This window comes from Antechinus flavipes, chromosome 3, assembly GCF_016432865.1.
Source record: "Antechinus flavipes isolate AdamAnt ecotype Samford, QLD, Australia chromosome 3, AdamAnt_v2, whole genome shotgun sequence".
NCBI lineage: Eukaryota > Metazoa > Chordata > Mammalia > Dasyuromorphia > Dasyuridae > Antechinus > Antechinus flavipes.
Window position 1 is genome coordinate 584,074,034 of NC_067400.1, and position 23,124 is coordinate 584,097,157.

General features: G+C 35.1%; 1 protein-coding gene across 11 annotated transcripts in view; it reads left to right on the forward strand.

The window, feature by feature from the left end:
* EIF4G3 (eukaryotic translation initiation factor 4 gamma 3) overlaps positions 1–23,124 on the forward strand; it is a 386,518-nt gene that overhangs the window by 118,513 nt on the left and 244,881 nt on the right. For all 11 annotated transcript variants that reach the window (XM_051988328.1, XM_051988325.1, XM_051988326.1 and 8 more), the window contains one exon: positions 14,875–15,003. The gene's annotated coding sequence lies outside the window, so the exon portion shown is untranslated. The remainder of the gene's footprint in view (positions 1–14,874; positions 15,004–23,124) is intronic.

The following is a 23,124-nucleotide window of genomic DNA, read 5'->3' on the forward strand; positions in this document are numbered from 1 at the left end:
TCCACAGCCTTAAGTAAGTTATCTAGATGTGAACTCACATCTTCCAGATAACAGGACCTTGCTGCCCACTATTAATCTATATTTAAAAATAATTATCTTAAAAATCATATTGAAATAGCTAACTGAAGCATTTACTTTGAGAAATAGTTTAAACCTTTTTATTTTTTATTTATTTTTTATTTTTTTATTTTTTTTAAAAATTTTTTATTTAATAATTACATTATATTGACACTCGTTTCTGTTCCGATTTTTTTCCCCCTCCCTCTCTCCACCCCCTCCCCCAGATGGCAAGCAGTCCTTTATATGTTGGATATGTTGCAGTATATCCTAGATACAATATATGTTTGCAGAACCGAACAGTTCTCTTGTTGCGTAGGGAGAATTGGATTCAGAAGGTATAAATAATCCGGGAAGAAAAACAAAAATGCAGATAGTTTACATTCGTTTCCCAGTGTTCTTTCTTTGGGTGTAGCTGCTTTTGTCCGTCATTTATCAATTGAAACTCAGGTCTCTTTGTCAAAGAAATCCACTTCCATCAAAATATGTCCTCATACAATATCGTTGTCGAAGTGTATAATGATCTCCTGGTTCTGCTCATTTCACTCAGCATCAGTTCATGTAAGTCTCGCCAGTCCTCTCTGTATTCATCCTGCTGGTCATGTCTTACAGAACAATAATATTCCATAACATTCATATACCACAATTTACCCAGCCATTCTCCAATTGATGGGCATCCATTCATTTTCCAGTTTCTAGCCACTACAAACAGGGCTGCTACAAACATTTTGGCACATACAGGTCCCTTTCCCTTCTTTAGTATTTCTTTGGGATATAAGCCCAATAGAAACACTGCTGGATCAAAGGGTATGCACAATTTGATAATTTTTTGGGCATAATTCCAGATTGCTCTCCAGAATGGTTGGATTCGTTCACAACTCCACCAACAATGCATTAGTGTCCCAGTTTTCCCGCATCCCCTCCAACATTCATCATTATTTTTTCCTGTCATCTTAGCCAATCTGACAGGTGTGTAGTGGTATCTCAGAGTTGTCTTAATTTGCATTTCTCTGATCAATAATGATTTGGAACACTCTTTCATATGAGTGGTAATAGTTTCAATCTCATCCTCTGAAAATTGTCTGTTCATATCCTTTGACCATTTATCAATTGGAGAATGGCTTGATTTCTTATAAATTTGAGTCAGTTCTCTATATATTTTGGAAATGAGGCCTTTATCAGAACCTTTAACTGTGAAAATGTTTTCCCAGTTTGTTGCTTCCCTTCTAATCTTGTTTGCATTAGTTTTATTTGTACAAAAGCTTTTTAATTTGATGTAATCGAAATTTTCTATTCTGTGATCAGTAATGGTCTCTAGTTCATCTTTGGTCACAAATTTCTTTCTCCTCCACAAGTCTGAGAGATAAACTATTCTATGTTCCTCTAATTTATTTATAGTCTCGTTCTTTATGCCTAGGTCATAGACCCATTTTGATCTTATCTTGGTATATGGTGTTAAGTGTGGGTCCATGCCTAATTTCTGCCATACTAATTTCCAATTATCCCAGCAGTTTTTATCAAATAATGAATTCTTTTCCCAGAAGTTAGGGGCTTTGGGTTTGTCAAACACTAGATTGCTATAATTGACTATTCTGTCTTGTGAGCCTAGCCTTTTCCACTGATCCACTAATCTATTTCTTAGCCAATACCAAATGGTTTTGGTGACTGCTGCTTTATAATATAATTTTAGATCAGGTACAGCTAGGCCACCTTCATTTGATTTTTTTTTCATTAATTCCCTTGAGATTCTCGACTTTTTATTGTTCCATATGAATTTTGTTGTTATTTTTTCTAGATCAATAAAATATTTTCTTGGAAGTCTGATTGGTATAGCACTAAATAAATAGATTAATTTAGGGAGTATTGTCATCTTTATTATGTTCGCTCGGCCGATCCAGGAGCACTTAATATTTTTCCAATTATTTAAGTCTGACTTTATTTGTGTGGAGAGTTTTTTACAATTTTGCTCATATAATTCCTGACTTTCCTTTGGTAGATAGATTCCCAAATATTTTATGGTATCAACAGTTATTCTGAATGGAATTTCTCTTTGTATCTCTTGCTGTTGGGTTTTGTTGGTGATGTAGTTTAAACCTTTTTAATAACGTTAAAACTGAGAATTTAAAAAAAGTAGAGAAAGACCAACCAAAATATAAAGTGCTTAAATTAATAGAATTTGAAATAGACATCTCAAGCTTCAGAAAATCAAATCAAGCTATCTATAAAGGAATTATTACCAAAAGTTAAAAAAAAACCCAGTCAAACTGAGTTTTCAGGTGATTTCTATCAGATTTTTAAAGAATTTTTAATGCTTATGTTACAGAAATTATTTCATGAGTTGAGAAAGAATACACTCTCCTAATTTCTTTTATGAGCCCCACATAATCCCATTATCTACTTCAGAGAAAAAACAAGGAAAGAAGACCACTATCATTAATGAGGATTTGATTTAAATTTCAAATAAAATTTTGACAAAAAGACTACAGAACTACATTTAAAATATTCTTTACCATGATTAAATTGGATTTATGCTAGGCATGTGAGGTTAGTTCATCTTGAGAAAATAAGCTATATAGAAAATCTAAAAAAATATGATTACAAGAATATATTCAGAAAAGGCTTTTGAAAAGGGCAATACTCACATGCTCAGAACTGTAAGCCTAAGTAAAAAAGGGCCTTCTTTAACATAATAACAAGTATAAATCTTAAACCAAAATGGAGAAACATCAAAATTTTACTAGGAAATTTTTATATTTGACATAAGTCCAAGACCCATCAATGATAACAATAAGATGAGGACAAAAAAATTTTTTTTTATTACACATTGCTTTACTAATCATGTTGGGAGAGAAAAATTTGAGCAAAAGGGAAAGACCAAAGGGGAGAGAGAAAAAAAAAAAAAACAGGAAAAAGAAGTGAACATAGCATGGGTTGAGTTACATTCAATTTCCTTAGTTCTTTTTCTGGATTTTTCTGCATTTTCTGTATAAAGCCTGTTGGGATTGCTTTGAATCACTGAGAAGAACCAAGCCTTTCATAGTTGATCATTGTACATTCTTGCTGTTAACTGTGTACAGTTTATTGCTAGTTCTGCTTGTTTTACTCAGCATCAGTTTATGTAAATCTTTCCAGGAATTTATACAATCAGCTTGTTCATCACTTTTTATAGAACTAATATTCCATTACTTACATATACCACAATTTGTTCAGCCATTACCCAGTTGAGCATCTTTTTGTTTTTTAATTCTTTGCTACCACAAAAAGAGCTCCTACAAATATTTTTGCACATGTAGGACTTTTCCCCTCTTTTATGATTCCTTTGGGATAGAGACCCAGTAGTGGTGCTGCTGGACCAAAGGTATGCAGAGTTTACAAACCTTTGAGCATAGCTCCAAATTGCTCTCAGAGTGGTTGGATCATTTCACAACTCTACCAACAATGCATTAATGTCCTAGTTTTCCCATAACCCCACCAACATTTATCATTGTCATCTTAGCCAATCTGAGAGGTACGAGGTGGTACCTCAGAGTTGTTTTAATTTTCATCTGTCTAATCAATAGTGATTTAGAGTACTTTTTTCATATGATTATAGATAACTTTAATTTCATCATCTGAAAAGTATCTGTTTATATCCTTTGACCCACTTATCAATTGGGAAATGATTTGTATTCTTATAAATTTGACACAGATCTTTATATATTTTAGAAAGGAGACCTTTATTGGAAACACTGGCATTGTACTTCCCTTTTAATCTTGTTTCTGTTGATTTTGCTTGTGTAAAACCTTTTAAATTTAATTAATCAAAGTTGTCCATTTTGCCTTTCATAATATTCTCTAATTCTTCTTCAAAGGTGTGATAGATAAATTATTCCTTGTTCTTCTAATTTGATTATAGTGTCATCCGTTATGCCCAAATCATGTATCTATTTTGAACTTATTTTGGTATGGGGTGTGAGATGTAGATCTATTCCAAATTTTTGACATTATTTTCTAGTTTTTCAAAGCTGGAGTTTGGGTGTTTAACAAAACCTAGATTATTATAGGCCTTGATTGTTTGTGTCATGTGTTTCTAATCTATTCCATTGATCTACCACTCTTAGCTAGTACCAAATGGTTTTGATGACTGCTGCTTTATAATATAGTTTTAGATTTATTACTGTTAAGTCACCATCCTTTGTAAATTTTTCCATTAATTTCCTGGATATTCCTTGAGATGAATTTTGTTATTATTTTTTCTAATTCTATAAAATAACTTTTTGGCAGTTTGGTATTGAAGAAGTAGTCCAATTTAGGCAGAATTTTAATTATTTTTGGGGTTTAGGACAAATAATTAAAGACAGTGATAATAGATTGTGGAAATTTAATGGGATGAAATTCAGCTAACTCTAATATAGCTTTTCGATTCGAATCTTTTTTTCTCTTTTTAAAATTGGGACAGTACATTTTATATTATCCACATTATTTCTTCTTTTTAAAAATGGTTTTTTTTTCATATTACTTGAATTTCTCACTGTATCTCTTCCTCCCTGCCAGAGTGCCATCCCATATCACAAAGAATTTTTTAGAAGAGAAAGAAAGGGGGAAAATTCTTGCCAAGCTGACAAATATATTTTTAAAAAAGTTTGTTGTTATATTCATTGCTTTACACCCATAATTTCTATTCCCTTTGCAGAGAAGTAGGATAAGAAGTATCTTCTCTTGCTGATTGTACTACTTTACACTATGGTGCTCGTATTTACTTCTGTCTTTTTCTTACTTCATTGTGCACCATTAAGTTCATGCTACTTGTTTTTCCTCAGATTGATCCTTCCAGCATGGTAATATTAGTTAAGTTTATCTATAATTGGTTTTGCCTTCCCCAAATGATAGTTATCAACATTATTTCCAGTTTTTTGTCACTCCAAAAAAGTGGTGTTACAAATATTTTGAGCAATACTAGATCTTTCTTTTTGTTATTGACCTTGAGAGTACATCTTTATGACTATCAAATAAATCTGTAGTTTAAAGATCTAGACATTTCAGCCACTTGATTTGCATCATTTCAAATTATTTTCTGGAAAAGGCATACTGATTCACCGTTCCAACAGTAATGCATTAAGATTATTATCTTTTTCCATACCTTTCACCATTGATTATTGTTATCTTTTCTCAGTCTTGCTAATTTGCTTTATATGAGGTGAAGCCTCAGGATTGCTCTGATTTTCCTTTTTCTTATTAATGATTTGGAACATTCTTCCATATGCTGTTTAGAGTTTGCAGTCCTTTTCAAATCATATCCTTTGATTTTTATCTTTTGGGGAATAGCTTTTGCTCCTAAATATTTCCATCCTCCATTTGCTTTAGTGAGGGATAGGGACTGAAACTATGACTTCATTGGTTATAGGGAGCTGCCAATTAAGGAAATTCTCTCTAATGTATGTTGGCACCCATAATGTAGAGTCCCAATAGAGTTGTCTAGAACATAAAATTGCACAGTCTGAGGCTTCTGAGGGGAAACTTGGACCCATATCTTCTTGGTTCTAAGACAAACTCTCTGTCCTACAACAGCATTTCTCTTTGTCTTCCTTATCTGAAATATTTTGTAGAAAGATTTTTTTCTCCAATCATTTACTTTTTTATCCTACTATTAATTTTATTCATGTAAAAACTCAGTTTCAGATAATGAAAATTATTTAATTCATCTTTTATAATTTCCTCTTGTTGTTGTTGTTGTTGTTGGTTAACATTATTTCAGCCACTTGGATCTTTGGTCCAGAGCCCTCTTCGATGCTCTTCTTTTCTTTCTTTCTTTTTTTTTTTTTTAATTATAACAATTACTTTTTACTTTTCAAAATACATGCAAAGATAATTTTCAATATTTATCCCTGCAAAACCTTTTGTTCCAAATTTGTTTTCTCCCTTTCCATCTTCTACATTGGAAGTGCAATTCTTTTAAACATATCTCCACATTTATTTTGCCACACAAGAAAAACCAGATAAAAAAAGAGAAGAAAATGAGAAAAAACAAGCAAACAACAGGAACAACAACAAAAAGAGTGAAAATGCTATGTAGTGGTCCACACTCAGTCCCCACAGTTCTCTCTGAGTGTAGATGGCTCTCTCCATCACAAGATCTTGGAACTAGCTTCAATCCTCATTGTTCTAAAGAGTCATGTCCATTAGAATTGATCATCGTATAGTCTTGTTGTTGCTGTGTACAATGATCTCCTGGTTCTGCTCATGTCACTCAGTATCACTTCCTGTAAGTCTCTCCAGGCCTCTCTGATTATTTCCTATAGAGTAGTAATATTCCCATAGCAATACAAATTCAGAAGAAAAGGCCTTGAGTTCTTTCTCTGACCAAATTAGAAGGAAGGAACCCCAGCTTCTCAGGTGACTGTTGTTTCATTGATGATCTACTGATGATCTTGTGGCTCATCAAGTTTCCTTATCCATTGCTAATATAATTCTGTTGAAATGGCATTCTGTAATCCAGTGACTTTTAAGGACTTCTGGGTTGAGGGCAGCTAGATGGCTTGGTGGATAGAGTGTCAGATCTGGAATTAAGAATATTTATTTTCCTGAGCTCAAATCCAGCCTCAGACATTAACTGGGTGACCCTTAACCCTTTTTGCCTCAGTTTCCTCATCTGTAAAATGAGCTGGAGAAGGAAAGGCAAATTACTCCAGTATCTCTGCCAAGAAAACTTCAAATGAGGTGACAACTGTTGGAACCAGCAAGTTGAAGTCTAAATCTAAATGATTAATCTAAATTCAATGGTTCATTGATTGATTCACTAGAGCAGGGGTCCTCAAACTACTGCCTGCGGGCCAGATGCAAAAGCTGAGGATGTTTATCCCCCTCACCCAGGGTTATGACGTTTCTTTATTTAAAGGCCCACAAAACGAAGTTTTTGTTTTTACTATAGTCCGGCCCTCCAACAGTCTGAGGGGCAGTGAACTGGCTCCCTATTTAAAGTTTGAGGATCCCTGCACTAGAGTATTTAGATCTTGTTCACATCTACTTCATACCTTTGAGTGACAAATATCTGAGCCTAGTATCTTGTCAATTTTTTTTTAGTGATAGGTTGAGTGATTTACTTGGATTTCTACTTTTAAACTTGTAAAAGAATAAAGAGTAAAAATGAAAAAATAACTAACCATACACATCAACTGAGCCTCAGTGTGTCTGATGTTTCTTGTCCCTGATTTTTGCAAGGAAAGGTGTAATAGTAGTGCTTTATTTTCTCATTCTTTTTTTTTTCCCCTAGAGCTGAGTTTAATTATTTTAATATTAAAGCATTGCTTTATTTTTCTAGTTTTTCCCCATTTACATTGTTGTAATTATTGTGTATATATGCATTTTAAAATTCAAATAAGGTTTTAGTTAATATGTTCTGTTATTTATATCATCATAGTTATTCCCAGTGTGTCTCCTTTCCCCTTCCCAGAGAACTATCTCATATATAGCAAGTAGTATTATTTATCAAAGAAAGGAAAAGAGAAGGATTGAAAAAGTCAGTACAACAACATACACTGAAAAAGTCCCAAAATATATACATTTGACTCCTGTGGACCTTCCTCCTCTAAGAAGAGTAGGTGGAGATTATCTGTCTTCATTTAAACTTTGCTTGATCTTTATAATTTTGTTATATTCACTTTTGAATTTTTGGAGGCTTTTCTTTCCATTTATATTATTCTAGTCTCTACATAAATTGTTTTCTTGCCTCTGCTTACTTCATTCTGCATCAGTTTCTAACAGTCTTCTCTTTGTTCATCATATTCATAGTTTCTCACAATATAACAATATTCCCTTATATATATATCATTGGGCATAATGTTTTCTGGTTCTTTGCTGATAAAATTTACTTTTGTTGGTAAAAATTGTTCATGGAATTCTTGGTAATCATATTTTTTTTTTCCTGCCTAGTAGTTATTTTAATTCACATACCACAATTTGTTTTTACTCTTCCCCAATTAGAGCCTTTCATTGTTTTCAGTTGTTGTTACTACAAAAGAGTATTTCTATGAATACTTTTAATATATGGAAGTTTTATCTCTTCTCTCTTTTCTCTTTTAGCAAGATAGCTAATAGTAGGCTCTCTATCAAAAAGATGAGTATTTTATTCACTTTCTTAGAGTGTATTTTGCATTTTTTCTTCAGAATCTTTTGACGTATATCATAGTTCACACATTGTGTACACATGTACATGTTTTTTATTTCTCAAAATTTTTATCTTTGTTAATGTGAACTGAACTTACCAATAAACATGAACATTTACAAAGAAATATTGTATGTGTGTGTAGATATACAGAAAAATGTACACAAAATAGCAAATTTGTTAGGTACATTTTTTAAAAGTGTGTAATAAATTCACCACATATTTTCAGAGCTGACCTGCTCATCTTTTTCTCTCTGAAATTTCTTCTATTTTTGTGTGTACATTTAAAAATGTTTCATTGGTAGGCCTTTATTCCCTTTTCCTTCCCTTTTCCCTTTTCTCCTTCCCTCCTTCCACATTACTCTCACTAAACTCCTTTTTATTCTACACACACCACCTCCCTTAAAAAATACACTTCTGTGCACTGCACAGCAGAAAAAAAGAAACAATTTTTTCACCTCTTGGGAAGTAGGAAGCACCCATCAGAACTGGACTTCCAAAGTTGTGGCTGGTCACTGACTAGGTTCTAGTTTTTAAGTCCTTCACAATTTTTTTCTTTTACAGTGAATGTTATATTCATTATATAAAATGCTATAATGGGGGAGAAGAGATAGTCCTTTACAATCTTACTCTCTTTTGGCTATGAAAGGGGTTAAGTGTAATACATAAACTTAAGTCATCATGTAATTTTGTCCTGTTTTGTTGTTTTTAGTAAAGAAAATGTAAAAAATTAATAACTCTAAAAGAAATGATGAACAAAGAGGAGCAAGTTGCTATTTATTAGGATGGGATATGTGAGAAGAGTCTGTTAATTTGGAAGACTGAAGTCGAGGAGTGAGTTTAAAAGACACATGTACATAGAGCATTTTGTGGCAGGAATTGAAGAAAGGCTTAAAGAGAGAAAATAAAGTTAAAACTGCAGAGACAAAACTAAAAAAGAATTAAAAATAGAGAAAAAATCATGCAAATTGGAGATGAGGATTTGGGCAGAGGGATCAGAAAATACTGCTTCTTTCTGTACTTTGCATGTGGAACTGGAAAAGAGTGAGAGGAAAAGAGAAGAAAAAAATAGATGAGAAAATGGTGGAGGGTAAAATAAAGTTATAACACAAATGGAAGAGGATAATAGGTTAAGTTAGAAAAGGGAATCTTAACTGTGCACTTGAAAATAAAACTTGAAACAAAGAGAGTCAAAATGAGATTGCATTGAGAAGAATCCATTGTTTTAGGCTAACAGAAAGGCTGGGGAAATGGAAAGGAATAAAGATTTATTAAGCATTTGCTTTGGGCCAACCTTAAGTGTTATCATTTGATTCAGCATTTTGGGAGGAAGGTGCTATTATCATCCCTTTTACAGCTGAGGGAACTGAGGCAGAGAGAGGTGTGAGATGTCTAGAATCATTCAGCTAGGAAGTATGTGATGTCATATTCAAACATGAGTTGGCTTGATTCTGTGCTGAATTCTATCTGCTATACTCAGCATATGCCCCAAGAAGGTCACTGATATTTAAAAAAAAAATTAAGTCCTCCACATGCCAGTTATAACAACACTTTTTGTGATGTTCCAGCAGCTTTACTCCTTAGATTTAACTCCACCATCCTCCACTTTGTAGGACTCTCCTCATCTCAGAGAAGACATTGGCTTTGGTACTCTTAGCACCTAGTGAATGCTCTTTAGGCCTCTGCCCTTCTGATTGAAAGGTGCAAGATCTAAAACTTTCTCTGTTCCCCGTGTATTCCACCAGTACAGCAGTACTGCCACCATCATCATCCCTGGAACCTAGGATCTCCTGTCATGTATCACCCCTTCCTACTCCCACCTCCCTTTCAGCTTTCTTTCATTTGTTTCTCCTATTAGATTCCCCCTCCCTACCATTTTGTATTCTAGTACATAGCAATGTGCCTGGCACATAATAGGTGCTTAATAAATGTTTATTGGGTTGAATTGGCAATGAATTGGAAATAAAATAAGAAATTATGAATTTGATGAATATAAAGAAGCATGAAGAGAAATGAACTTTGGCAAAATGAATTAAACAGAAACAGAAATATAATATACATAATGACTGCAACAGTGTAAATGGAAAGACCAACAACACAATAAAATTGAATATTGCAAAATTATAATAACCAGCATTAAAATTTTGCCTTAAAGCAAAAATTGGGGGGAAAAGATTTCCTCTGTTTCTTTGTGGCAGAAGTGGGAGAACAACAAAGAGGGAGCACTGCCTGTTATTCCCCTCTCCCTTTTATTCTTTATTATAAAGTATAAAGGTTGGTTTTCTTGGAAGAGTTGGAAAAGGAATATATTAGGAACTATAGGAGTTGTAAAAAAATGATAGCAATAAATATTGACTTTTAAAAAAAGAGAATATAACAACTCCTCGATGCCACATTTCTTATCTTTACCAAATCTTTATGAGAATCATCCACACACACAGGGGACATCTGAAAAAGAATGGATCAGGGAGCCAGGAAGGCTTTCACAAATGTTATTTGATAGCAACCCGTATTGAGAAAGATGGAATGAGTACAAGATGTTACTGTCCTTCTGGTTTGTTGACTATTAAAATAAAATATGACTCAGTAGGGCCTCCTAATGCTTCCTTAAAGCCTCCTCCACAAACTTGTGTCAGAATTTTGTAAGATTCCTTGGAAGATACAGGAACAGAGGTCACTTTGTTCGAGAGGGTACTTATTACTACGAAATAGAAAACAGGGATAAACATGAGACACAGAAGTCCTTGCTCCTGTCATGGAGGTTATCCAGAGCCCAGCCTAGCGCAGGAGGGATCTCCTGTAGATGGTAAGTTCCTTCAGAGCCATCTACTTACAGATGACACATGCTCCCTATTTACACTCTGGAATAGAGACATCCTAATTTCGTCGTCATCTAAGAGTTTGGCTTAAGTCTCAGACAGGAAGAGTCATGTGATTGAAGAGAATTCATTATCTTGACTATTGGCCTTTCGGCAGGCCCTTGTGTGTTGGGTATTTGCCCCTAACTGATGACGAGCTGGACCCTGACATGGTTCAGGCAGGCTCTTCCTGAATGCCGGGCCATCAGTGCTCTTCCGGTGGGAACATGTGGCTGGGAGTGCCTGCGTCCCCCAGGCTCCTTAGGGTGACAGGTGTCATGTCAAGGGCCTGGATGTCAGCAGGCTTGGGAGAGCAGGGGGCTGCTTCAGTAGTTGGGCCAGGGATGTCAGCCTCTCCTTGTTGGTGATATGCATTGCCAGGGAACCTAGAAGGCCTCCAGCATCTTGGATGTGCCTTTTTGGGCAGATTTCCAGAAGCATAACTAAAGACTTTGCAAGTTGCTGTTTGGTCAGAAAAGTAGAGATGAAGAGTGAGTGTCTTTCAAGCAAGGGTGATGACCTTTCTTAGGGTACAGAGGCAAGATGGAATAGTGTGTGGGAGGAGGAGCAGAAAGACCCTTTTGCCTCTTTCATAAAGGAAAGCAGAATAATCCCAAACACAGCTATGAAGGGCTTTATTTAGGTTTTTTGATGATTTGTCCTTTGGGGAATGGATTTGGTAACTTGGAGGGAGCAGTTTCAGGTGAGGGGATAAGGTCACCAACCATATTGTAAGAACTGAGTGAGATAAGAACCAGAGGCACCTTGTGTAAGCCAACTCTTTGGAGGAGTTTGACTGAAAAAAGAAGGAGAGATTCCAGATTATAGTTTATGGTGGGAGATGGGCCCATGAAAGTTTTTTGAAGATACAAAAGATCTGGGTACGTTGGTTTGGTAGCAGAGAGAACGGATCTATAAGAAGGAGATCAAAGATGGAATGGGACATAATTGTGAGAGGAGATGGATGGGGGATGGTGTTAAGGTTACTTGCCACAGGGTTGACTTGCTGTGAGGCTACTTCATCTGAAACTGTAGTATTGAAAATTTAGCTTAATGGCAAGACATTTTGAGATGTGTAATAGTACTATCTCAAAGTGTGAGGTCAGATTTCTTTAGAAAAGTTAGAGACTGGCATTGTGAGGGAGACTTTAGGAGAGAAGAGAAGATTTAAAACAGCTGTTGTTGACAATGGGCAATAAAGAATTTTGTTCAGTCGTTTTTTCAGCCAGATTCAACTCAACTCGGTATGACCCCATTTGGGGTTTTCTTGGATGAGTTACTGGAATAGTTTGCCATTTCCTTCTCCAGCTCATTTTGCAGAATAGCAAACTGAGGCAAACTTGTCTAACTTAAGTGACTTGTCTGGGTCACAGAGCTAATAAGTGTCTGAGCCCAGATTTGAACTCAGGAAAATGAGTCTCCTGATTTCAGGGCCAACACTCTATCCATTGCACTACTCAAATGCCCCAAAGAAGCAAATAAGAAGGAATAAAAAAGTATTGTTTTACTACAATGGTTGCCCAGTTGAAATGAGATAACACATTTGTGGTAAGATTTAAAGTATGGCATTTTGGTCAATGTACATCTCCCATCATCCCATCTGTTCTTAGAGAGAGGGGGGGGTCATCCTTCATTTGATTATTTTCTTGTTCTTTTGAATTACATTGTTGTCATTGGGTAGCTTATTTTCTTTGCAGAAGTTCATATAAAAGTTCCCATGCTGGTCTGTATTTTTCATATTCATTATTTTTAAAAAATTATTATATATTTTATTTTTTCCTCACCTTAATTTTCTTCTGCATCTTTGTGTCCTGAGAACCATTTCTTATAACAAGTAATTTTTTTTAATCCTTCAATTCATATTTTTTCAAATTTCTTCATTTGTCATTCCTTACAGTGCAGTAGTAGTCTATTATATTCAGTGCACAAAGCCCTGGCCTTGAACTAAGGAAGACCTGAATTCACATATGGCCTGAGGTACTTAATTGTCTGTGTGACACTGGAGAAGCCATTTCTGATTACCTCAGTTACCTCATATATAAAAAGGAGGATACTAATAGCAACTAATTCACAGGTTTGTTGTGAGGATCAAATGAGATAACATTTGTAAAGAGTTTATCACATTGCCTGACACAGAAATAGGCACTTAAGTAATTGTTTGCTTCCTTCTTTCTAAACTTTGTTCAGCCATTCCCCAAAGAAGAAATAAAATCAATCCCAGTTGCTGATGATGTGACATTAAATAAAAGAATCCTCAGTAATTAACTAAGAAATAATTAAGATATTAATGCTTCAACAAAGTTTTGGGCTAAAAACCCATAAACATTTTTATATTTTATGTTTATGTTTTATGAATGGATTGCTTTATGTGGGCCCCAAAGTAATATTCCACACATAGGGATTTGACCATGTCTCTCCCCTATTGAATAAATTACAATAATTCCCTATTCTGGCATCAAATATAGAAGCTTCTATTTGGTCTTTAATGCCCTCCACATTGTGTCTCCAACTTACCCTATTATTTACATTACTCTCCTTGATGTATTTTTTGGCTCAACCAAATTGTTCTTTTTTGTTTGTTACTCCGTATGTGGTCTCCATGGCTTTCCTTTGGCTGTAACCCTTGCCTATAGTGTACTCATTCCTTACCTTTTCCTCTTAGAATTCCTACTTTCCTTCCAAGCTTTACTGAGGCATCACTTTATATTTGAGGCTCTTCCTGATCCTTGTAGGTACTAGACTCTCCCAGAATTAACCTTATTTACCTATTGTCCTGTACTGAAAATAGTTCCCAACCTCTAGTTCTTTCTTACTAAATGCTTGTTGATTGATTTCCAGATCAAATTCTATGGAGTATTTCATGTTTTTCCAATATAGCCCTGCTCCCACACAATTCTGGATAAGTGATTGATTTTTTTTTTCTTACCATGCTCGTAGTTCTTTGGGTCCTTAAAAGAAAAGTATCAGACACTATCAGTGATTTTTTTAAAAAAAAAATGCTATGTCAACAGAAACTTTAAATGTAAATGACACCCTTGTAATTGCCACTTATTTATAGTGTTTTAAGCTATACAAAACATGTTAGAAACATGATCTCATTGGATCTTCACAATAGTAGGTACTGGTATCTCCATTTTACAGATGAGGAAGGCAAGGCAGGCAGAGGTGAAGTGGCTTTCTTGGTACCGAGCCTGGATTATATGCAGATCTTCCTGACTCCAGGCCCAGTATTTTATTCATTGAGCAACTGACTCCCTTGTTACCTCTGTACTTTAGATATACCTCAGTTGGTCTCCTGTAAAATGAGTTGTATTGCTACAGCTCTAAACCCTTTGATTGCAACATGATTTGGTTGACAAAGACAGGAGTTTGGATTTCTGTGGGTGTGAGTTTGTACACTTAAGGACTTATTAGCTGTGTGACAGTAGGCAAATTTCGTGACCTCTTTGCATCTTTTTTTCTCATACAAAATGGCCATATTAGGATCCACAAAACCTAATTCACTTGGTTATCATGAAATATTTTACAAATGTGTGGAAGCTTTTATTTTTTTGATTCATAATAGACTGTCAACTTAGATGAATAGGTTATTCTGGTTCATAAAGATGTTAAAGATATTTTCTCTCTTTAGTGTTTATCCCTTGTTCTTACTAGTTGTCAAGGATACAGAATGATCCATACTTGTTTCTAGCCACTTGATGAAATATTGCAACTACAGATATTTATTATAGATATTATAATTTAGCAGCATAAGTTCATAGATTTTTGCAGATCTGATTGTTTTTATAACAATTTTACTAAAGGTTTATTTCCTCACAGGTAACACAAGTAGCAAGACAACCTGGACCTCCTACCCCTTCCCCTTATTCAGCACATGAAATAAACAAGGGACATCCAAATCTTGCAGCAACCCCACCAGGACATGCGTCGTCGCCTGGACTCTCACAGGTAAGTAAAGATTTTGTGATGAAAGTTGCCAATAATATCTTTGTTGTGCCTTGTCTTTGTTTTTTAATTTATATTCTTGTCCACGGCCAGTTTGTGTAAAATGCTCTGCAGGCTGAGTGCCTTATAACATTTGTATTGAGGCTGTGAGTTTTATTCTGCAATGACCACTGACTGGTTTTGCTTATTTTTATCATCTTAAGTTTATTTTTTGACTCACGGCACATATTTAGCATACATCATACTCTTTTTTTTTTTTTTTTTTTTCCTGAAGCAGTTGCGGTTAAGTGACTTACTCCGAGTCACACAGCTAGGAAGTTATTAAGTGTCTGAGGTCATATTTGAATTCAGATCCTCCTGACTTCAGGGCTGGTGCTCTTATCCACTGCATCACCTAGCTGCCCATCATACTTTTATATAAAGTAAAAATTCATGGGTTTTCATATTTTTGCTTAAACGGGTATATCCTTCTCTGTGGAAGGGGAAATATCTGATGAATTTGATTATTGTTCAATCATGGTAGGATTTCTCAATTTTAAAAACTGCAAGAATTTTTGTAAATTTGGGCACTACGGTACTTGTTAGGCATATAGAAAGCATAGAAGATCCAGGAAAAAAGGCTATTTTTATGGTATTTTACTATCTTGTATTGGTGCCATATCAGCCATGCCATCATTCATAGTTTAACTGTGATGGGAATTAATATATATTGTCCAAATATAGTTCTATTTATTTTCTTTGGGAGCTCTGATGTGCATTTGACTATGTTGGTTTTGCTTACAAGTTGATCATTGATCCTTTCATCATAAGAATTTTGGAGACACTATTTAGACCACATAGAGATCAAAACCATGACTTTGGTCATGTTCACATGGTACTAAGTTCATCTGAACTGATCCACTATAGAGCCGATCTGTTCATGTAATAATTTTCATGTCAGAGATTTTTGTGGTAATAATGAAAATTTACTTCATAACATTTAACTGAGCCTCCCATGCAGTGCTAATTTTTTTCATTCTAAGCTGATGGTAGAGATTAATTGTTTATAGTATATAGGATGTGATCTGGAAAGGAATGTCTTGATTGAATGTTGGCTTAAAATGAACTCTGAGAATACTATCTTGTTAAGCTCATGTAGTCCTTTATCTTTTAACAGTTTTTTTTGTGAGGCTAAAGAATCCAAATATTATTGCTTTCATTATGCAAATGAAAAAACTAAGACCCACCAAATTTTAATGACTTACTCAAAGTCCTGTTGCTGTTTTTTGTTGGAACTGAGGCAAACCTGCATCTATTATTTGTGCTACATTATACTGCCTGAGATTACTACATATTTTTGTTAGAAGTCTATTCAACCTGAAATTATTTCAGTTCAGTTCGTAAGGTATTCAGCAGGCTTGCTCTATTTTTTTCTTCCCCTTAAAAATTATTATTTTTAACATTCTTTTCTTTTTAAAATGAGTTTTAAATGCTCTTCCATCATTCCACCCTTCCCTTACCCACTGAGGGGAAAAAAAAATCAATTATACATGTGAAATAATGCAAAATGTATTTCTGTATTAGCCTTATCACTCAAAAAAAAGTTTAAAAACAAAGTAAGAAAATTATACTTTAGTTTGCACTCATAGTCTATCACTTTTCTTTCTGGAGATGAATAGCATTTTTTCATCATAAGTCTTTTGGAATTGTCTTGGATCATTTTGTTTATCAGAATAGCCAAGTCTTTCAGTTGATCGTCGTTACAACATTGCTGTTACTATGCACAATGATCTTACAGTTCTTACTTCACTTCATATTGATTTTCCATGTTTTTTTCCCCTGAAACTATCCTCCTAATCATCTCTTAACACCAACTAATATTATAGCCATTCCTCAATTAATGGGCATCCCCTCAATTTCCAAATCTTTACTACCTCAAAAAAAACTGCTATAATTATTTTTGTACATTTGGTCCTTTGAATATCTTTGGGATAAAGACCTCGTTGTGTTATTGCTGAGTCAAAGAATATGAAGAGTTTTATAGCCCTTTGAGTATACTTCCAACTTGTTCTGCAGAATGGTGGACCAGTTTACAGGAAGAGGTATATTAATATCTTAATTATTCCATGGCCCTTCAGCTTGTCATTTGTGATAGATGTGAGATGGTATCCCGAGGTTGTTTTAATTTTCTTTTCTCTAATCAGTAATGTTTTAGAGCAATTTTCATATGATTAAAGTAGCTTTGGTTTCTTCTTTTGAATACTGCTTATTCATATTTTTGACCATTTATTAGTTGGGGAATAGCTGCTATTTTTATAAATTTGATTCAGTTCCTTGTATATTTGAGAAATGAACCCTATCAAAGGAACTTTGCTTTATTGTTTTTGGGCAAAATGTAGTTTTCCTGATTTCCTCTTTTAATTCTATTTTTGCTTTGTCTGAGATCATAATTGCTACCTTGGTGTTTTTTTTTTTTTTTTTAATTTAGTTCAGCTGAATTATATGAGAATCTTTTTCAGCCCTTTATTTTAATTATGCATGTGTGCTTTCTTGATTCAGACATGCCTTTTGCAAACAGCATTGGATTCTGGCTACCAACCCTTTCTGCTGTTCACTTATTTAAACCTATTCAAATTCACAGTTATGATTACTAAGTGTATATTTGCCATCACCCTGTTTTTCCTGTTTTTGTTCTCTTTCCCCCATCCCCCTCTCTCCCTTTCTCTCCTCTCCTCCTCAAAAGTCTTTGCTTTTGACCACTAGATCCATTAATTTCCACTCTCAATATCTCTTATTCTTTTCCCCCCTTCTAATTCTTTTTTGTATTAGTTGGCTTTGTGTCAGGGTTCTCATTGCTGCCTCTTTGAATGTGTCATGATTCTGAAATGAAAGCAAGTTAAAAGAAAATTTTGTTAAGTTTAATAAAAGAAAAAAAAGATTCTACCTTGTTTTTATCTGCTCACCAGGAAGAATGTGTCTTTAGTATAATGTTTGTCTTCATGCTTCCAGGTATCCCTTCAACTATCTTCAGTTTTCCTCTTTCATGATACTTCATTTCCCTGATGTCCTTTACTTCTTTAAGTAAAATAGTGAATTATCTATTTAGGGATAACATTCATTCATTCTGAATTGAATTCAGCAAATGTTATTAAAATCTGAGCAGTCTGGAAAAATTCACAATAAGCTGGACAGCTACAAATAATACATGTTGAATTTATTATATACATAAAAAACAAGCTTGTTTCATATATATTCTTTTCCTTCTGCTCTACAACAGATAAAGAAATGGTCATTTTATATGGAGTTTAAGTTCAGAAGAAAACAATAAAATAAAAAAATCAAAAGACTCACGTGTAAGTCAAATAAAGGCAGAAACAAAAAATTGCCTACCTTTAGAAAGATGATATTTTTATTGTGGAATAGGTGGTCTTTGCACATTAAGTTAGTAAAAAGCTATTTGATGAGCATTTAGTAACAGTAAGTGCAGGCTTAAGGCTCCTGTGTTGAAGTTTGAATAGTCCTCTCGTTCAAGGATCTCCCCGCCAAGCATAAAGGACGACCGTTTCAAAGCACAGAGGTGGCAGATGGAGTTTTGTTAAGGGGGAATGGCAGGGGGAATGACTGGGACCAATTAGAGAAGCTCTTAGTGCGTAACAAAGGGCCTCAATTTAAGTGTGGCTTTGTGAGTGGAGAAATGCTGACATCTTCAAGGTGTAGAAGAAAAATCCAGTGGACTTGACAAGTGATTGGCTGTGGGTGGGGAGTTAGGGAGATTAAATCAAGTCAAGAAGGGCTCAGGTTACACGTGTGGTTAACGAGGAGCAGGTGTTGTCTCCCAAAGAAATGGGGAGTTTGTGCGAAGGGGCTTGTTTAGGGGCACATTTTATGAGTCTTGGGGGCTACTCAGTTTGAGATGACTTTCAATCATTTAGAGGTGCAGATTTTGAAACTCTTCCTAGAGATGCTACCTTAGGGCTTTAGAGCTGATATTCTTATCAGCCATCAGAATGTAGATATAGGAGACTATATGCCTATGGGCCTTGGAAGTGGGAGATGGAGTACCTAGTTTCCCAGCAAAGAAAGTGGAAAAGGGTTGTTCAGACAGTAGAATCATCAGTAGGAAATAGGAAGAGCAGGACCAGGGAAGAGAAACTATTGAAGAGGGAACATGGTGACCAGAGATGTCAAAGTTATAAGGGGGAAGGTTTCTGGAAATATTTTACTTTGTCACCTTCCCAAGTTTTATTAATATTTTTCTTTTGGGAATGGAAGAAAAACAATTTTAAATATCTGAGCCAGTTTAATCCAGGATAGTCTAGCCAACATTTATCAAATGCCTTGAGTATACATGATACCTTGGTTGTGGGTTGGGATTGAAAAATGACAGAAACCATCTTCCCTGAAAGAACTAACACTCCACAATGGAATACAGCACAGGGAAGTATTGATATTGAGGAAGGAGGGAGCTTGGCTGTCTCTAGGAATTGGGAAGAGCTTTAGGAGGAGGTGGGAATGATTAGAAGATTGACTTGAGTCAGAGATTCTTAGAGATGGAGCTGAAGCCATATATTTAAAGAGGGTAGTAGAACCCCTCTTATGAAGTTTGTTTTTTTTTGCTATGAGATTAGAAATGTGTGAATAGGGAGAAAAAGCTCTGATGTTTTTGTTAATGTGTATTGCAATTCCCCTCTTAGGTGTGGAGATTTGAGAGACAGATTTTGCTTCCATCCAGGGAAATATTCTAACTTCCAGAAGCATTTACTTTGTACGTTAATTACAGTTTCTTTTGTCTATGCATATATTCCTTTTCTTTACCTTTGTGATTCTCTGTTTAAGGAAAGAAAAATTTGCTTCTCATTGTAAGAGTTGCAAAATTCTGAATTTTTAGATTTCTTTTTGGTTTATGACATTTTAGGTTTTGAGAAAGACCACTTGATTTTTTTATAGGTAACTGTCCTCGAAACAGCTCGTAATCCTAAAGTATTCTCCCCTCACTTCCCCACCCCCATCAATACAAAAAATTTAAGGCGCAGAATATATACTAATTTATCTTTGTAGTCACAACACGTTCAAATGTAAGCCCATTAATACTTGGATTGAATTGCAGCTTTTAAAAAAGGGTAAAAAAATTTCACTATAGCATAATATTTATTTATTTCCATTTGTTTTTGTCCTATTTAGATGTGACTTTTTTGGTACTTGTTTTTATAAACAAATAACAAATAATTTTTACTGTCAGTGAATACTTCAAAAGCAATATTTCTTTGAATCATTACCCATGAATTTCAGAGAGATTCTATTATACTATGTGTTTAGGGTATTTCTGATTCTTTTTGTTTGCTGAGATAAGGATGAATAGCCAGATACTATAAAATAGCTGAGATCTATTTGAGGCCTCTAGTCCCTTAATCCCACACTATTTTCTTAGACCATTATGTTGGCTCTGATTTCACTTTTCTCCCCTTCTAGTCTCAACCTATTAGTTAGCCATTTCAAAGTTTCAATGTCCTTTGTTCTCTTGTCCTATTGTTTATCTCTTGCCAAAGCTCATTACTGGAATATGTTTGCCATCAGTCTCTTCTGCTTCTATTCATAAACTGCTGAAATCAGCTGGAGAAAGTAAAATATTATATTACTTTTAAGTGGTCCTTCACTGCAGCAAAGCAGTTCTTTTATTCTTCCCATTTTATTCTGTTTTACTCCAGAAGTGGTTCTCAACCTTTTCTTTCCTAATCTTTTTTCCTTCTTTTATTGTCACAATAATTATTTTACCGTGTTTATATTATTTATTACTTGTACTTTTTCTAGTGTTGGACAAAACTTCATTGGCTTTCACTAAGTAACCTTAGTTATTACACAATTGAAATTTTTCAGCTAGTCCAAATTGTGTTGGCTGCAATAAATTATCATGCACTCCATCTTTACCCCATTTCTTACTCCAGTAATTGAGCATTGGCTTACCATCTTTTCTCCACAGCTCCTGTCTTTATAAGACTTTATAAGACTTGGATGTCCACATAGATGTTCCCTCAAACTCCTTCCTTTGCCAGTTCCTAAGGCCCCTTAAATCCCATGACCTAGTTCTTTCTTCCCCTCAGCCCCAAGCTAGATCTCACCATGATCCATAAGCACTCTGTTTTGATACTTGCCCCATCTGACAACAGTGCCATACCATTCTCTCTGTCTCCGTGCCTTACTCTTTCCATACTTATTCTTCATCTTTATCAAAGCCTCTAGTCCTTCTGTTCCTCATTATTTTCTCAGACCATTACCTATGATTTGACTTTTCTCCTTCTCCAATTATAAACCATCACTTAACAATTTCAATTCTGTATTATCTTGTGCTTTTGAATCTGATTCTACTTTGTCCTTGATAAACCTCAGCTCTGGAGTAATCCTACAATCTGCCTCCTCTGTTTCCTACTCACAAATTGCTGAATAGACTTGTAAGAGATCTTATAAGGTGCTGATTGTATAAATTACAAATTTCTATTCTCTACTTGGCCCAAACTTCAGTGAATACTTTTCATTTCTTCCTAATTGATTCCTTTTTTTGTTCCTTGAAGAAATAATATATATTTTTTATTTTTGAAAAATAAATCTTTTTCCTAATAAAGCTTCTTGCACCTCCCATTCTTTTTTCCTTGGACCTTGCCTTGATCTTAAATACAATAAATGTATATATATTTGTACAATTCTCTTGTTGTATAAGAAAAATTGGATTCAGAAAGGTAAAAATAACTTGGGAAGAAAAACTAAAATGCAAATAGTCCACATTCATTTCCTAATGTTCTTTCTGTGGGTATGAACATGAAGATTCTGTTCATAATCGATCAATTGGAACTAAACGGATCTTCTCATTGCCAAAGATATCTACTTCCATCAGAATTGATCCTCATATGGTATTATTGTTGAAATGTATAATGATCTCCTGGTTCTGCTCATTTCATAAAGCATCAGTTCATGTAAGTCTCTCCAGACCTTTCTGTATTCATCCTGCTGGTCATTTCTTATAGAATAATAATATTCCATAACATTCATATACCACAATTTACCCAGCCATTCTCCAATTTATGGGCACCTAGATTCCTAACTCTCCTGCTTTCCACATATCTAATCAATTCCCAAATATTGTTGTTTCTATCTTCACAAATGTCTTCTGTATTCAAATCCCTTTTATTCAGTCACACAGTTCTTACCTTAGTTTAGGCTCTCGTTACCTTTCTGTCCTAGTTTATCATACTAGGTCCTTCACTTGTTCGTTCTGTCTAAAGTCTCTCCTTACTCTGGTCCATTTTCCATACACATTGTTTATTTGTCTTAAGTGTAGGTCTGACCATATCACTCCCTGACTTATGCTACTTCAGTGACATTTCTCCATGATTGAATAAAAGTGCTTTTGTTTAGCTTTAAATAAAGCCCTTCACAAGCTGATCCCAACTTCTCTTTCCAGTCTCATTGGCCATCATCTCCAGTCTCTGAGCCTGCCAAGTGGTCCAAGTTATATGATGTTATTTGTATCGGGGCGGGGGGGGGAAGGGAGGAGAATGTGCATCCATGTCATCCTGACTCTTTGGATCATCTTTCTGTCTAAAGCACGCTTCTCTATAGAATGGCTAGCGTTTCAATAGATAGGCCTAGTCTTTCTAGTTCTTTCTCCTTTTTCTTCCCCAGAATTTTATTGATCTTCTTACCTCCTTACAATGTGTAAACTGCAGCCCAGGCATATCTTCTCTGTAGTTAATCACACAGGAGAGCCAGGGAGTACACTATGTGTTTTGCAGGCATCCTTTGCTTTGAGGCGCCAAATACCTTGTGCAGCCATTTATTTCGTAGATGAAACTGAGGCAGACAATCTGAAATGATACGGCAAGAAGGCATGTTTGTGGTTGCACATTCTGCATTGGGCACCACCTGCCGTGCCCAGGCTGCCAGCCTCTCCCTGATGTGCCAGTAAGGCAGCTAGGTGACACCAGTATCAGACCTAGTTCTGAAGACTTTGGATGGACCCTCAGCTTGGAGATGGGGAGGCTGTGTGATCCTAGGTAAGTCATTTAACCTCCCTGGATCTCATTTTCCTCATCTGTAAAATGAAGGATTTGGACTTCATTGCCTTTATCTTCCAACTCTAAATCGATTGTCCTA